The following is a 17,837-nucleotide window of genomic DNA, read 5'->3' as shown; positions in this document are numbered from 1 at the left end:
TCCACAAGCACTGGAGCAGATGAGTCTCTCTGCTGATGTGAGCAGATGTCTGTTCTCTGTGTCAGGGGCACCCCATGTCTGTACTCTGTGTCTGGGGCACCCAATGTCTGTACTCAGTGTCTGGGGCACCCCCATGTCTGTACTCTGTGTCAGGGGCACCCCATGTCTGTACTCTGTGTCTGGAGCACCCAAAGTCTGGACTCTGTGTCCAGGACACCCCATGTCTGTTCTCTGTGTCCAGAGCACCCCACATCTGTTCTCTGTGTCTGGGGCACCCCCATGTCTGTTCTCTGTGTCCGGGGCACCCCATGTCTGTACTCTGTGTCCGGGGCACCCAAAGTCTGGACTCTTTGTCCAGGGCACCCCATGTCTGTTCTCTGTGTCAGGGGCACCCCATGTCTGTACTTGAGTCCGGGGCACCCCCATGTCTGTACACTGTGTCAGGGATGCCCTGTTTGGTTGGAAGCATCACCCCAGCTCCTAGTGTCCATCCCAAGCCCCCTCCCCTGGAAATTGTCACAGTCCAAACTCCATCTCTGAGAAAGCCTACCAAATGGTGACCCCTTTCCAGAGAGGGTCAAAAACACTCCCACAGGCTATTTAAACTGTCCCCCAGATAATAAACATGTGGTTTTTCTGGTTCTCCTTCCCCTCCTCTCTATTTTTTCTCGCAGGGCCACCCGGGAGCACTGGCATCCATTAAACCTGGGCTTTTCCTATTTCGGTTTGATTTGGTCTGATTTTGATTATTGCATCGGTAGAGAGGTTTTTCAGGCCAAAAAAAATCTTTACACACCCCACGTCTGTACTCTGTGTCCAGGGCACCCCATGTCTGTACTCTGTGTCTGGGACACCCCACGTCTGTACTCTGTGTCCAGGGTACCCCATGTCTGTACGCTGTGTCTGGAGCTACTACTTATTGCAGAGAGTGTTGACTGAGTCTGAACTAGAGCACCCAGGAGCAGCCAGACCCTACTTATCCCTGCTGATTCCATAACCCCGGAGAAGATCCTTTGATATTTGATATTTCATAGCCTCAAAGGAAGCACTATGGTGAGGGGGTGAGGGTAATGGGGCTAGGAGACTGATGTGTGAATGAACCATTCTCAGAGGACACAGATGTTGCAAACATGTGGCTTCAGTCCATGGGTATGTCTTATTAGCGTTTGTTTTCCAAGTCCCGTCATGACCCTCTGTGCTGGTGGCTTGGTGGTCCCCCCCAATCTGCAAAAATGAGAGGATACACAGTAACCCTTGACCGTGTAGCAAAGTGGGTCTCCCCTTAGAACACAGGCTGTTGGTTTTCTTGCTTCGTTAGGAAGCTCTCAGTAAAACTGCAGTTCTCAATGTCAAGATGACTCCATCCCAGGCTGGGGGCATTGAGAAAATTGGATTATTTATTTGGGTCTGAATGAGACTGAGCTCAAGGACCTAGTAAAGGGAAACAGTCTGGTCCTGGAAATGAGGCGGGTCAGTGGTCCTCCTCTGTCTACCTGCCAGCCTACTAGTCTCTCTCTTCTCTCCTAACTGATGCTGACCGAACATGGTTTCTGGGGACTGCACTGGAGGCACACCTCATGGTGCCCACGGAAATATTGGGAAATTCAAAGCAGGTTGATTTGCAGCTCCTTCTCCTTTAGAGCTGCTGGGCCGTGTGTGTGTGTGTGTGTGTGTGTGTGTGTGTGTGTGTGTGTGTGTGGTGATGGAAAACAGTCTGGGTACCACATTTATTTGCAACAAAGAGCTGAAGTTGAGGGGATCCTATGAAGAGGATGTCTGGAGTATGGAGCACACTGGTCTACCCTGGAATGCATGCCCTGAGCTTTCCTGAGAGTAGGGTAGACCTGTTGCTGAGACATAGGTGACCCCCATAACCTGGGCTGGCCTTTAGGCAAATGGGATCCAGCAAGACCCCATGACTATCTGCCCCTCAAGAGAGACATCCACAGCACAACCAGGGAACAGAACCCCCCTCCCCCATGCTATATTACTGAACCTCTTTCCTACCAACACCGAGCCACCGTACCCCTCACCTGCATCCCTATCCACCATCCTCCTCTGGTCTCCCTACACCCAGTGGTCCCTTCTTTCAGAGCTAACCAGAGCTGGGTATCCAGGACCTTGGGGACCACAGGGTGCATACCAGCTACTTTACCCCCACTATTTAAACCTCTCTATGGTGCATGGGAAGGCTTAATTTGAATTGGGACTCAACACTTAGTTAGCCTACAGTCCCAAGCCCCATGAGCCTAAATGTTTTCATCCTTCAACAGGAGGGAACACTACTACTCCAGGGATGTTACAGTGTTAGATATGACAGTGTTTGCAAAGGACTTGACGTGCAAATCGCTTATTAACCACTGTGAATCCTTTCCTGTGAAAAGCAAATCTACAGGAAGTTTAACAGAGCTGGTGCAACAGTCATTTCAGTCTCAGTGGTCCATGAAGACAGAGGAGTGTAAAGTAATAGCTCCCGCACACCCTTAAGGACTATTACACTTCCATCACTTCCATTTATCCGCGGCATGCTCAAGTTTCCAGACAATATTTGATTTTCCTTCTCTTCTTCCACCTTCTCCCATGAGACCCCCAAACTGCTCCCTTTTTTCCTTTCAGAATTTTCCCAGTGCTGAACTAGACCTTGTTATCCCTGCATCTGCCACTATCTCCTTCCCTTCCTACCTTTTCTTTCTCCTCTCCCCACTTCCGCTTCTTCTCCCCCACTCATTGCCTCTTCCTCTATTCTTTCCTCCCCTCCTATTCCTTCTCTCTCCTCCCTCTTCTTCTCCTGTTCCTCCCCTCCCCTTTCTCACCCTCTCTCCCCTTTCTTACCCTTTCTCTCCTCTCTCACCCTCTCTCCCCTTTCACTCCCTTCTCTTCTTCCTCCCCTCTTCTTTCTCTTTCTTTCTTTCTTTTTTTTTTTTTTTTTGGTTTTTCGAGAAAGAGTTTCTCTGTGGCTTTGGAGCCTGTCCTGGAACTAGCTCTTGTAGACCAGGCTGGCCTCGAACTCACAGAGATCCGTCTGCCTCTGCCTCCCGAGTGCTGGGATTAAAGGCGCGCGCCACCACCGCCCGGCCTTCTTTCTCTTTCTTCTCCTCCTCTTTCCCCCTGTGCAGCAGCTGTGTGGAGAAGCTCATGGGTGAAGTACACTAAGCTTTGTTCTGACCAGCCTGTCTCCTCAGCGGCCAACCTGCAGACACTAACAGAAAGTCATGGCCCTTGTCCTAACCAAATGTGGACTCTGTGTCTGGCACTAGGGACATTCTTACCACAGTCCCTTTGGATTCAGAGATGCCTGGGACAGATATTTGGGGCCAGTATACCCCAGGTGTTGTCCTGGGGCTCTAGAGAGAGGTTGGCGATGGATAGAGGAGATCCATTGGCTTGGGCTCTGAAGAGAGGTCAATAATGGACAGAGGAGACTCACTAACCTGACCGGTCTCTGGGATTGTCGAGCTCCTTCACTGTTTCTCAAGCCCATATTCCATTCAGCCTGCCCTGACGCCAGCCCAGGGCAGAGTCATCTTGACATTGCAAAGAGCAGTTTTATACAGAAATTCCTAAATAAACAAGAAAACCCACAGCCTGGATTCAGGCAACAGTTATGTGGGATGGTGGTACTGATTTCCCCCAAACATCAGTCCTGGAAGCCTTGACTTGATTTCACGTGAGCAAATTCCATTCCACCAAGTCCTACCTGATGGTGTTCGCAGCCTGGTGCTTTGAGCACCTCCAACAGCTGGGGAGGAAGACCTTTCTTTAGAGGGTTCTGCTGGAAATGCTTCTCCAAACAGAGTCTGTAATTTTCTTCTCTGGAGTGGAGGTGGGTATTCTTCATAGACCTTGGATGACAGACTTGAGCAGACCAGTGGAGCTCTTAGTATTGGCATTGCATCTCCTTCTACTCTTTCTGGGTTTCAGAAACTCTTCAGAGTATTCCACTCTGTATTACCGGAGCTGTATTAATAGATGGCTCTTGTTTCCTTCACTTTATTTTCTAAAAAGATTTATTTATTTTCATTTCCTGTGTGTGGTGGTGTGCCCATGTATAAGTATATGCACCACATGTATGCCTGGTGTCCTTGGAGGACAGAAGAAGGCACTGGATCCCCTTCAGCTGGAGTTGCAGACAGCTGTGAGCCACCATGTGGGTGCTGGGAACCAAATCTGAATCCTCTGAATGAGCAGAGAGTGCTCTGAACCACTGAGCCATCTCTCCAGCCTCTCAGTTCCTATTTTCTAAAAGGGAGATCAGGCCTCAGAATGCTCTGTTGGTAATGCTAGAGTGAGATTGTTTATGGACATGTGATTTGGATTCAGGCCTTGGGCTTGAATCCTTGCTTTATCCTGGTGGTATTCCACATACTCATCAAAATCTGATGCCATAGCCGGGTGGTGGTGGCGCATGCCTTTAATCCCAGCACTCGGGAGGCAGAGGCAGGCAGATCTCTGTGAGTTCGAGGCCAGCCTGGTCTACAAGAGCTAGGTCCAGGACAGGCTCTAAAAAAAAAAAAAAAAAGCTGCAGAGAAACCCTGTCTTGAAAAACCAAAAAAAAAAAAAAAAAAAAAAGAAAGAAAGAAAAGAAAAATCTGATGCCATTCAGCTTATCCTCATGCTGCCTTGTGAATTGTGCCTTTGGGTTTGTATCAAAGACATATTTGTCTCACCCAAGGTCATAAACACTTTCCCCTTTAACTTTTGTGCATTTAGATTTTTGGCGTTGTTTCTATGGTACAATGCTGGGAGTGAACCTTTGCAAAGGATTGATCTAATAAAGGATTTGTATTCAGATATAGAAGAAAATTCCTAAAAATAATTAAGGAAACTAAAGGGAGGGTCCTGGCTGATTCCAGTTAAACTCGTGAGAAATCACAACATTGTAACAAGCCACTGAATCTTAGAGTGGTGTGTTACAGATCAATAGTCAACTCCAATGAATTACATTTGATCCACTGAATCTTGGAGTGCTGTGTTATGGATCAATAGTTACCTCCACAGATCAATAGTTAACTCGAATGAGTTACTTGGAGTCTAACAAGCACATCCTAAGCCAGGCATGGTGGTGTACACCTGTAATTCCAGTTTCTCAGGAGCTGAGGCACAATGTTCTGATGGTTCCAATTAAAGAATGAACAGGACCTTGAATGAGCTTTGTGAAAAAAAAAATCATGTGAAAATACAACCAGCACCGTCAGTAATCAGGGAAGTAGAAACTAAAGCCACAGTGAGATGCACATCACACCTATGGGAACAACCACAATAAAATTAGGCAACCATATCAAATGTTGTGTGAGATACATTAGTCAAGGGTCTCCAGGAAACAAAACTGATTCTATTGTCTATCTGTCTATCCCTCTGTCTCTCTGTCTATCTATCTATCTATCTATCTATCTATCTATCTATCTATCTATCTATCCATCCATCTATTTTGTTATATATGTTAAAAGGGGGGTTTATTAGGTTGCCTTACATGATATGGTCTGGGTACTTGGGCAATGACTGCTTCACACTAGAGGGACTGAGAATCCATTAGTTGCTCAGCCATTCCAATCTAGTGCTGAGAACCTGGAGGATTCTTGGAGAGCTGCCTGTCTTCTCTCCACGCTAGAAGTCCAGAGAAGCTGATTCTAATGTCAGCAAAGGTGTGCTGCAGCCACAGGATAGATGAACTCTCAGCAAGTACCTTGTGTTTTAGTTGATTCCAAATCCAGTCAAACTGACAACCAAGAGCAGCCATCACATGGAGAAGAATGATTCTTACGTACAGTTAGTGGGAAGGTAAAGTGCTTAATAACTTTGGAAAACAGTGTGGTATTTCTTCAATATTAAAACCCAGGTTCACTAAGTAACCCAGTGATTCCACTCATGGGGGGATAACCCTGAAGAAGTGAATAGCGATTCCACTCATAAGGTTTATATTAAGGAAGCTTTGCCCGTGGATGAATAGATCCCCAGAAGCCTCGTTTGTAACAGACTCCAACTGGAAAGCACCTGAGTGTTCATCAAACAAGTGGGTAGATTTCAAAAATACTACAATAAACACAGTATTCCTGTGCAATGTTTATACTTTCGGGCATCAGTTAAAATGCATTTAATTTTAAAAATTGGTGTACATCCATACCCTGGAATAATATTCAGTGACAGAATGGAGTGAACGGTGGCTATCCACATGTGAGTGATAAAGGCAAGCACCATAGGATTTTGTGTGAGTGACATTTCTGAGTGACTTGCTAAGGTTCATTTTTAGAGCTCACTGGCCATATTTGAGAAGTCCTATAGAAGACAAAGACCTTGCCAGTTGCCCTACCAGCCAACATCCATCATCAGATGCTGGCTCTGCTGGGCGGAAGCCCCACCATCATCGCAGGGAGTGTCCTGGTTGATCCCAGTTAAAGTACAAAAGTCAGAAGGAATCATGACATTGTTCTTGCTTTAAACCACCAGGTCCCGGAGAGGCTGGTCATAGAACAGTTGCCAACCCCAACAAATTACTGGTAGTCTGGAATCTACGTCCTAAATGAGATATGCCTACATATGCCTGTAGTCCCAGCTACTCAGGAGGCTGAGGCAGGATGTACTTACTTAAGAGAAGTAAGTAAACGAGGTAGATGCCAGCAGTAAGGCGCCATCTCTCAGAGCAAACAAGCAAAAGAAACTGTCATCTTACTCAGTGATTCTGGTGTAAAACCCTGCCTGTTTATGCCAATGGTCTGGGCTTCTGCATAGGACTAAGTTGGCCTAAGTATCGTCAGTAAGATAAAATGACTACAGCCAATAGGGCACCAGTGAGCATTTGGGCCACCTTCACTGCCCGCCCTAGGAGCTAGGAGAAAGTCAGGTTCTATTGAATATTACTCACGCTGTGTGTAGAAGGGAATATGAAATCTCACTGGCCAGAAGAAGGGCAAAGGGACTCTGTATCAGCAAGAACTGAGTGGGTTCAGGAAGCTCAGGATGTTTATGTCCCTACAAAAAAGATTAGGAGGTTACACACATTATAGGGATGATTTGAAGAAAATTCTCTTACCCTGTTCCCAAATAAGTATTCAATTACTGGTGGTGGCCATTGCTATTTTTTAAATTATCATTATCAGAGAGTAGCGTGCAGAATTCACAGATATCCTCCCTTTGCAGAAATGAGCCCATAGCTGGTCCCAGCGTGGCTATCTGTTCATATAAGTACATTTGGCCATGTGAAGGGAGTGTCCCTGGTATAGCCGGGTGTGGTATTGGGCAGAGGAGTGTTGTACTTGTCTATTTGAGAAGTCCTTATCTTATTAACTCAGAGCCCTGGGGACTTGGTTCTTTTATGACTGTTCATTGAGGAGACAAATAACTCAGCTGGGCTTCATGTCTAGTTTCAAGGTTTCCATGGAGACCTGGATGAAGACAGATGCAGCTTTCAAAGCCTCCACACTTTCCCTTTGCGGTTGGGTAGAGAGGGGATCTTCTGTGAGATATACCCCTTCCTCCTCGCCTCCCTCCCTCCCTCCTCGTGGATGTGTGTACACAGATGTTTGTACGTGTTAAAAGCTTGACATTTTACAGACACATGTGCAGGCTCATCTTCTCCAACGAGAGACAACGTACCCCCTGGAAACCATGAAAAGCCACCACGCATACCTAGTATGGTGTAAGAGCAATCCCCGGGGGAGACAGTCTAGGTGTCACTAGGCTGCCTGTCATGATCCTCCCATGAAGAGGGATTTGAGGCAAAGCTGACTGGGCCACTTGGCAGCTGGCAGGGACTGACAGACAGTCTTAGAGGCCACACACATCGCATTTTCAGTCATCTGGTTGCAAATGACTCAGGTGCAAGAACTTGTCCTGCCACAGAAGTCAAGGTAGGCGATGTGACTGCGGCTTCGTGGGACCGGAGCATTTCTGTTAGGGGTAAGGAGATGTTCTTGGTGCTGGGTTTCTCTTGTGGTTGGAAGTGGAGAAGAAAGTGAACAGGTATTTGTGTATCTCTAGTGTATATTCTCTACCTATTTCTGTAACCAATTTCTGTTGTTTGTGAAGTTTTTAGCTGAGCACATAGTACCTGCCTGGCAGAGTTATACATACTCTTGCTTAAGATGTACTACCTTGTGCCTAATGATGCAAGCTAACAGTCCATGGAGAAGGCAGACATAGTTCAGGAACTGGAACACATGACTTTGAGACTCAGAGAAGTCTATGCTGGGGAGGCCACTTAGCTCTCTTGCCAAGAAGGCCACCTCTGTCTACCTCCAAATCCCTCACTCTAGTCTCTGTTCTGTCAGCACCACAAGCAGGGGGCATCCTCAATAGAGAATTCTTGTTGGATATGTCTCAAGAAGAAGAAAATAACTCTAGGAAGAAAGAAGATAAAAAATATATTGAATTAGCCAAATAGAAAATGCCAAGATGAGTCTAGATATTTTGAATGTCTGAAAGCTCAAGACGGGTTTACAGTATAAGATTGAAAGGAAAAGATGAGCTGTGCTTCCAGTTGCCAGGATCAGGTGAGCTGGGAGGGTGGATGCCATTACAGCAGAGATTCTTACAGGATTTCCCACCCTCTGATTCACCCAGTCAGGGAAGCGTCCCTGTGACCAGTGACCACTGTCTGCATCCTGGTGACTTGTGGCAAACTCTACCCCATATTGGCTTGGTTCTTCTCCCACTGAGTCCGGAGAGCTCTCTGTGGCAAAGGCCATATGGAGTTTGTCTTCCAATGCTCCTTGGGGTCTGTGGAAGCATCACACACCCGGAAAACATGTGCATAACATCGTAGACACGTGTTCTTGCCAAAACTTCAAAAAGTCATTAATTAGACAGAACTTCAGGAGGTTTATCTGGTTCTTTTTTGAGATTCCCTCAGGCACACGCTGCAGCCCTGATTGAGTACTCAGCTGCATTTCTTGACGCCTTTATAATCATTTTCAGTGGAGCTGTGTATCATGTGAATGTTCTTCCCCTTCCCTTTTCATTTCTCTATTATATGGTATTTGATGGTTATCTATTAACTTTAAACATTGCCTTAAGTACTAGAGACAAAAGCAAACCATAGCAGGGTTTCCATCCTGACACACCTGGCTGCCCAGGGCTGTGGCTCTACCTAAATATCTCAACCAAAGCACACTGAGAAATCACAGATCACACAGCCATATGAGTTCAATGTTCCCATAGCGCATTAGACATGCTCTTCTGGGTTCTATCTTATTCATCATGCCTTAAAGCAAAATACTCACAATCCATTCAATGGATTTCATGGCCCATGGCTACCTGGATCGTTCTTGCAATTTGAAAGGCATTGATCCAGGGCAGAGGTTTAGCTTCTGCTCTCCGTTGTGGATTTCTCGGCACCATCTACTTCCCTATACAAAATGATGGATATAAGACTATGAAGGAAAACTATTAATTCAAAATGTCTTTATAACAATTACAATGTGTTAAGAGACAAACGATGCAGTCATGGATAAGCCTCATTATCGGCGCATTCAATGCAAACTCTTAGTCGCTGACTCAACGGCAACATCGTTTGAAGTAGCAGCGAGCAGAAATGCTATATTTAGAATTCTGCAACTATAATTCTATTTCCAAATACCTGATTTGATTATGTGATGTTTATGGGTGACTGGCACAGTGCTGCTGACACTGCTTTGAAGTATCATCTGCACTAACAATGGCAGAAATGATAACTTTCAGAAGTTGAAGACAAAGAAGCATCCAGCTTCATTGAGAATGGAGTTTTGTGGAGTCCCATAGCAGAGCGCTGTTTTATCTCAAAAAGCACAACCCTTTCTTTGCAGCAGGATCCAAGGAGTTGATCTTGACAGTGAGACGAGAGTATACAAAGGAAGAAGTAGGCAAAGGCAGGCATGTTAGTTCAGGGATCCCAGCACTCACAGGAGGCACAAGCAGGAGGGCTGTAAGTTCAAGGCCAGCCTGGGCTACAGACATAGTAACTACTTCTCACACAAACAGAACAGGGAGAGGCAGGTGAATTAGGTCCACCCATTGGTTGTCCAAATAAGTAGAAGGAGCTCTTGGTTAACCAAGACTAGCCAATTTTCCATGTCCAGTAGTCTCACGGTTTGGGTTCAGAAGCATGGGTCCATATCCAGGTAGAGCCACAAGCACACTTTCTTTGGGTGCTGGTTGCCATGGACCTACCAATTTTATAAGCCGGGTAAAGAATAACTGCTATTGGGAGCTGGAGTAGCCAGTCCACTACCACAATACCTCTTCCCCCTCCAGCTGCTGAGTCTTGATCCGCAGCAGGAGACCTCCCAGCAGGGAGTCAGCCCCCATTCAGTCCTTTGGGAAGAAGGGTTGCCCAGGTGGGCCACTCAGCAGCCTCTCACATTGGCTGCGCTGACTGACGTGTGGCCCTGGAAACATCTGTTTAAGCTGCTAAGGTGGAGGATACTCTCTCAGGCTGGACAAATTTAGTCTTGTCAAATCCACCCTGAGAACAGAGAGTGGGAGGGAGCACTTTATCAGCTCCCTGAAAAGCCGCCTGCTTGCTAACACGTTATGGAAAAAGTCACTCTGAGATTACAACTGTTAGATAAATAACACGACGCTTCTTTGGAAGACGTTTATAGGCCAAGTGGGGTGAATTCTAAGGAGTTGAAACCATACGAGAAGTGAGGCTATTGTTTCTCTCTTGTTTCTCATTGACTTATGGAGGGGCAAGGAGGACTTCCACGTCCCTCCCCCTCCTCTGGGTGTGGGAGGCGTGTGCTGGTTGTACACACTTGTGTGTGTATACATGTGAGAATGTGAGGGTCAGAGGACAATGTCCACTGTTCTCCCTCAGGTACTGTCCGCTTGAGACTCACCCAGCAGGTTAAGTTAGCCTGCCAATGAGTCCCAATGATCTGCCTGTGTCTGCTTCCCTAGCACTGGGGATCAGGAGAGTGCATGCCACCACACCCAGCGTGTTTTATATATGGGTTCAGGGGGTGGGATTCATGAGTCTGTGCTTGCAAGGCAAGCACTTCATCAGTTGTATATTTCATCAGACATGACAGCCTGTCCACTTGCCTGCTTGAGTAGAACACTTTAGTGTGCGTGATGGTTTATGTGTTAACTTTGCCAGGCCAGAGCTGCCAGCTGTTCAATCAAGCCCCAGTCTTAGAGAGCTATTGGGAAGGTATTTACATATGTAGTGAATGTCTGCTATCAGATGACTTTCAGTCAAGGAGATGTTACCCACAAGCATGGGATGGGGGTGGGGTGGGGACATCTAAACTGTCAAGGGCCTTAAAAAGAAATCAGAGGTCCCCTGGAGCAGAAGAGTTCAGTGGGTTTCTAGCTCGGGTTCCCACAAGCTCATGCACCAGACTTTTAAAAATAAATGTCTTAATATATAGATGTTATTTCTCTGAAGAGCCCTGATGAATGTGGAGTACTTTATGGTTTTCTCTTTTGGATCATTCAAGGCACAATCTTAAAGCCAAGGGACTCACAAAAGAGACACGTGGACACACATATAGACACATACACACATGTACACACATAGAGAAAGGTGGGGTGCTGGAAGAAGAGTCTTTGTCTGGGAGACCTAAACCTCTTCTTTTTGTTAGCGTTGCTTAGTCTTCCACGAGCCTCTGAATCTCACCGCCTGGTGAGGCCCCGCCGTTCCTGGTTCTCATTGTCATCTTTACATTTGACTTGAGAGTGCTCTAGCCAAGGTCATCTTAGTGCTCTTACCTAGATGACCTTTTCTGACATGTTTTCTCCTTCTTGAGACTTCTTCATGAGGCTAAGTAATTACTGTGCCCCCTGGTTTTCCTCCTACGTCTTCTGTGCCCATTCTTCTCTTTCCACCTGCTCCCAGGACCCCCTCACTTGATTGACAAGTAGATTCTCAACCTGGATGGTCTTGGTCACTCCCCTTCTAAATCTTCATCATCCCTAGATCCTCGTCTCCATCCTCAAGTTCTCTTTCCTTTATCAAAATCACCCAGCCAATGGCCCACTGGACTTCCCAACCTGAGTGCCCCACAGCTGTTCCAACCAAGTGAGTCCCCCACATGGACTCATAATTCTTACTGCCACATTCTGGGTCTCTAAAGTTAACGAGATTCCCACTCGTGATCCACCCCAGTTTGAATATCCCCTACTGACAAGCTTATCTTTAAGCTTTATCGTTTCCAAGTCTTATCTTTAAAAATTTTTTTATTTATTTTTATTTTGTGTGTGTGCCTCCAGGTATGTATGTGTTCTGCATGTGGGAAAATGTGTCAAGGGTGCCAGAAAAAAGTGTAGCTAGAGTTCTAAGTGGTTGTGAGCCATCTAAGGTGGGTTCTGAAAGCCAAATGCACATCCTTAACCATGGAAGCATCTCCCTAGGCCCTCGTACCTCATCTTAATAGCAATGCAAATGCTTTTTTATAAATGCACAGGTGAATGGCCTTCTCTCGGAAGCATAACCACTATTCTGAGTACCCTATGTGACTTCTATGATGGGATAGCTGACTGACTGCCTGGAGCCTAGAAGACACCTTGCAGTAAGTAACCAGTGCGCCAGTGTATTAAATCAAAGAAAATAAGTAATAGCCAAGGACCATCGAGATGCATGGTGACGTGTCAGTGTGCTTCCGGTACATCCACGCCAGTAAGCAGGCAGAATGGCTTTTTGGGTTTCACAATGAAGTTCTCCTAAAATGGACTGCCTGTAAAACAAAGAAATGTATCTCTCAGAGACGGGGGTCAGAGAAGTCCAAAGCCAAGGCTCTGGTAGACATGGTGTCTGCTGAAGGCTGTTTCCTGGTTCATCAATGATCGTCCGCCTGTGTCCTTAGCTGTTGGAAGAGGAAAGAGGGCTCTTTAGTGTCTCTCTCTTGCAAAGGTGCCAATCCCACCCACAAGATAGCCATCCTTGTGGCCTAATCACCCCTAAAGGTAATTGTCATTGTCTCCTAACAACAAGTACTTTCTAAGGGAGGGTCTTTAGCTATTCTGCTCCTGGGCTCATACCCATAGAACTCCATATTCTAGCACATAGATAATTGCACATCCACTGTGATTGCTGCTCTGTTTACGACAGCAAGGAAATGGAATCAATCAAGATGTTCATCAACAGAAGACTGGATATTGAAAATGTGGTACATATACAAAATGGAATATTATTCAGTCATAATGGCAAAAGGAAGCAGAAATTTACATGGCAATGGATGGACTTGGAAAGTATAGTATTAAGCAAGGCAACCCAAACTCAGAGAGTTTGGATCCTCATAAGTGGATCCTAACCGCTGATGTATACATGTACATAAGTAAAAAGGTGTGAGTACCGGGACAGTAGAATATTTACAAAGGAAACCAAGAGATGGTGATATCAGGTGATTAAGAAGGACCGAATACAGGCAAGAGGACTCGTGAGTCATGCAAAGGATATAAAGCTAGCATTTTCCAACTTCAACTTGGCCATATTTATTTCCTTTTTGTGGTATCTAAGTGCAAAAAGATGTAACCGGTAGGGAAAGTATAAAGCTATAAACAAAGCTACATGGCTTCAGAATGGCCATTCTAGCTGCATAATTCGGTAAGAGGAGTCGAGTTTATGCCTGGCAAGTGCGTAAGTGCCCTCATTAAACCAGCAGTGAGCCGCTTTATTTGTGAATTAATTAGAATAGGTGATTTATTAAAGAAAGAGGAGAAGGAGGAGGAAGAAGAAGAGGAAGAAAAGGAAAAGGAGAAGGGGTCTTTGATGGATGGGCTGAACATGGACTTTGGGTCTACAGAGGAATGGGAGGGTCGGAGGTGTTTAGGGGGCTACAAAGATCAGCTCTCAGGGGACCTGAGGCATTGGTAAAATACACTGTTTTGTTTGTAATGAGAAATCATAAGTTCTAAGGGGGCTGTGAGATGTTATAGAAGACCTGGTTGAGATGCATGTAGTTGGGGCCAGAATAGAGCTCAGATTCTCTGTTTTGATTTGTCGGGCCTGTGGTGGCATCTGTGGTGGCAACTGTAGAATTGCAGTTTTCACATAGAATTGTAATATGAGACTTTATTACTAAATCTTCCAAAAGAGCAGCCCCCATTGTGGTCACACAAGAAAGATGTGTCTAGCCTCAGCCACAGAGATCTCACGGACTGCGTGGCTTGCTTATGCACTATGTAGGGTTGGAATATCTCCACATTTCTAGTCTAAATGCCACTGTGTGTTCAGCTTTGGTCTTTGAACATTGATTTGCAAATCAAATAACACAATGCCTTCAACAACCCAAGTGCAAACTGTCTGACATCTTGGCTTCCTCCCTCCATACATCTATTTTCTTCAATGCACAGTGAAGAACATATGACTGCTGATGCCCCAAGTCATCCTTCTAGTACCGTCCATATGACAACTTGCATGCACATCTTCTTAAAGTAATTCTGGGTTGCACAGCATCTGCATGTATGTGTGCAAATGTGTATGCATTCTATGTGTGTGTGTTTGCACATATGTTTGCAAATGCAGACATATGGGGAGACCAGCGGTGAACTTCAGATATCATTTCTCAGGAGATACCCATCCTGATTTTTTTTTTTTTTTTTTTTTTTTTTTTTTTTTTGGTTTTTCGAGACAGGGTTTCTCTGCAGCTTTGGAGCCTGTCCTGGAACTAGCTCTTGTAGACCAGGCTGGTCTCGAACTTACAGAGATCCGCCTGCCTCTGCCTCCAGAGTGCTGGGATTAAAGGCGTGCGCCACCACCACCCCGCCCCATCCTGATTTTTTTTTTTTTTTTTGGTTTTTCGAGACAGGGTTTCTCTGTGGCTTTGGAGCCTGTCCTGGAACTAGCTCTTGTAGACCAGGCTGGTCTCGAACTCACAGAGATCCACCTGCCTCTGCCTCCCGAGTGCTGGGATTAAAGGCGTGCGCCACCACCGCCCGGCCCCATCCTGATTTTTGTTTTGTAAGACAAAGTCTCTCTCTGGGACCAGGGACTCAACAACTGGATTAGACTGGCTGTCCAGTTAGCGCCAGGGATCTGCCAGCCTTCACCTCCCTGGCACTGCGATTACAAGCATGTGCCCCCATGCCCAGCTTTTTATGTGAGAATAGAATTCAGGTCCTCTTGCGTATGTGGCACACAGTTTACCCACAGAACTCTCTCTCCAGCCCCATGCCCATGATTTTCTTTTTAAACTGGCCATAAACTCTAGAGAGCAATCCTAATCAGGCCACCATACCCTACCAGATCCTTTAAAAAGCTGCGTGGCCTTTCAGTGCCCAACTGTGCCATGGTGTGCTTAAGCCATCCCCGCGAGTTCCCAAGCATTTGCAGTGATGAACAAGACAGAAAGACACGGGCTCCTTACATTGCCCATAACATTTTTCATGAGTTCTCATAATGATTTGGTACAGTGCAGGCTGGCCAGAAAGGGATCTAGATTCCTTGCTAGTTTTGAGACTTATTGTCAATTTATATCCAACAGAATAGCGCCAGCTTTCTGTGTGGGTTCAGCTCAGGGGAGCTGTGTGTCCTCTACTCTTTTCCCAACTAGGGCACAGACCAGTTCATGTTTCCTGGGATTCTTTGGCACTGAAGTACACTAGCAATTTCTGTGTGGCCTGCTGACCCCAGGGCCACTCTTATTTTTACCCTAGTTGTTTTATCTCTCATAAAAAACCTCAGCTCTGAACCTTCCATTTGACCTCAACCACTTTGCAGTCATCCAATCTCTAAGATCTTCGTGATGTAGTGCTAGGCCAGTTTTCTCCCATTTTGTGGCAAGGATATTGGATTTCTATACCAGGATGCAGAAGAGTGCATTCATCTGTATACTAACGTTTTGTGCTGCTGCAACACACCCCTTTAAGTCAGTGCAGATTTCATCCTCTGGTCCTGTTGCTCAGAAGTCCAAACTGAGCTTCCTTGAGCTAAAACTAGGGTGTCTGCCTGAGGGCTGTGCTCCTTAGAAGGCTTTGGAAGTGATTTCCAGTTACTGCTCTTAGCAGCTTCCGTAGGTCACTTGTGTCGTTGGCTTCTGGCCCTTTCTCTGTCATGGCCAGCAGTCCGCACCATCAGGTTCCTCCTGATTGGCTCTAGTTGTCACATCTCTTTCTCTGACTAGCCTGTTCCTTTGTCTGTCTTTTAAAAATAATTTTTATTACATTGTTATTGCTCTCTTCTCTCTCAGTATGTGCGTGCTTGCATGGTCACTGGGTGTATATTTCATGCGTGTGGAGGCCAGAGGATGTCTTGTGAGAATTGATTCTCTTCTACCATGTAGGGTCAACTACATGATATCTATCATGCAACTCTACCTGCTGAGCCATCTTTACCCACCCACCCTGTTCATCTTTCAAGAACCCTAAAGATGGTAACCGAGGTGCTAATTACACCATACAGGATGCTGTCCTATCTTCGGTTGATTAACTTAACCATTCTGGCAAAGTTATGTGATGGTGTTGCAAGACATCTTTAGGAAGGCACAATTAATCATCAAACATCCTTCTGATCCTGAAGCCTGTGGCTTTTCTTCTCCTACCAGAGTGACTCATAAAAAATGAATTTATAGTTAAATAATCAAAATCTACTACCTTTTAAAGGATAGTGTGGCATTAGGAGCCCTATGTGTCTAGGGCAGGTTTGCAGGTGGCTTGATCAAAGAGCAGGGCATCTTGTGGGAAGATATGGGATGGGAGAGTAGAGGGAAACTGTCCCCTGGCTGGGGTCCACTGACCCACATCACAGAGAGCAGTTGCAAACAGTTCTTCCCCTCTCAGAGGAGGTGGATGCCGGTGAGTGCTGTCAGAGACTGGAGGGAAGCGGAGCCAATTATTGGGTAAAGTCGCCAAACGAATAGCTAGAGGCTCGTCCACAAATGTCCCCCTGGCTTATTTTGTTCACCATTTGTTTGAACTGAGCTTCATTTCAGTCTTCCCTTCACGCCAGATCCCATATGCTGCTCAGTGTGTCTGAGCCCACTGCCAGAGACACGGGCGTGCAATTATCCAGCTCCTACGCATTTTCTTCTTCCCTTGCTCTTTGAGCTTAATTTCCCTGAGAGGCCGTGCCTCGAGCTTGCTTTCAAACCCACAATTATGAGGAGGCACCTAATGAGTCCAGGAACAAACTTCAGCACCGCACAGCTATTTGGTTTTAATGAGATAAACAGGGGTGGGGGGAATGTCAAACAGGGAGATCTTCGTTTTATCTCCTGGTGTTTGCGTGCCTGAAGGGCGCCCAGCTTTCCGAATCGCTTGATGCAGTCCACACATGTCTGGGGAATTGTGATGGAGTCCTGGAGCTTCTTACATCCATCTTGATGTCATCCAGGCTGGTGACCCTAGCTGCTCTAGCAGATTGAGAAAGCTTCTTGATTGGGATCAGCGGACAAGTACACCACCAAGGTCACCAAGGGTAGAGCAGGGCTCTGATCTCAGCTATCACACCATGGCATTCCCAGGAGAGGACTGATTTCCTCCCAAGGCACACCCCAGGGTAATGACTCAGACGGAGGAAATTGCAAACAGCATGGATCATAATGAATATTTTGATTTAGAAAGGAGCGTTCTCTGTGATGTCTAATGTCTACAGGAACTTGAGAGGTGACAGAAAAATCTATTATCAAAGTTCCATTCCCACGGTGTTGTTAGTAGCAGGAATTGGCTGAGAGAGGTACCTGCTGAGTACCTGGTGCTGTGTTGAGTACTTAGGACGTGGGGAGGAGAATGGGGGTGGGAGAAAAAAACCAGAAGATGGAGCATATAAGCTTGTAAGTAAATGCAGGAGCTTCCAAGCAAGACTGTCACAAGGAAGACAACAGAATACAATAGTGGGGAAAACAGATAAGGACGGTGGCCAGTGTTTCAAGGATCATCAGCCAGTGCTGGCTATCAGCTGTCAGGCAGCCATCAGTCCCAGTCT

This window comes from Arvicola amphibius, chromosome 1, assembly GCF_903992535.2.
Source record: "Arvicola amphibius chromosome 1, mArvAmp1.2, whole genome shotgun sequence".
NCBI lineage: Eukaryota > Metazoa > Chordata > Mammalia > Rodentia > Cricetidae > Arvicola > Arvicola amphibius.
Note: the sequence above shows the minus strand (reverse complement) of the source record.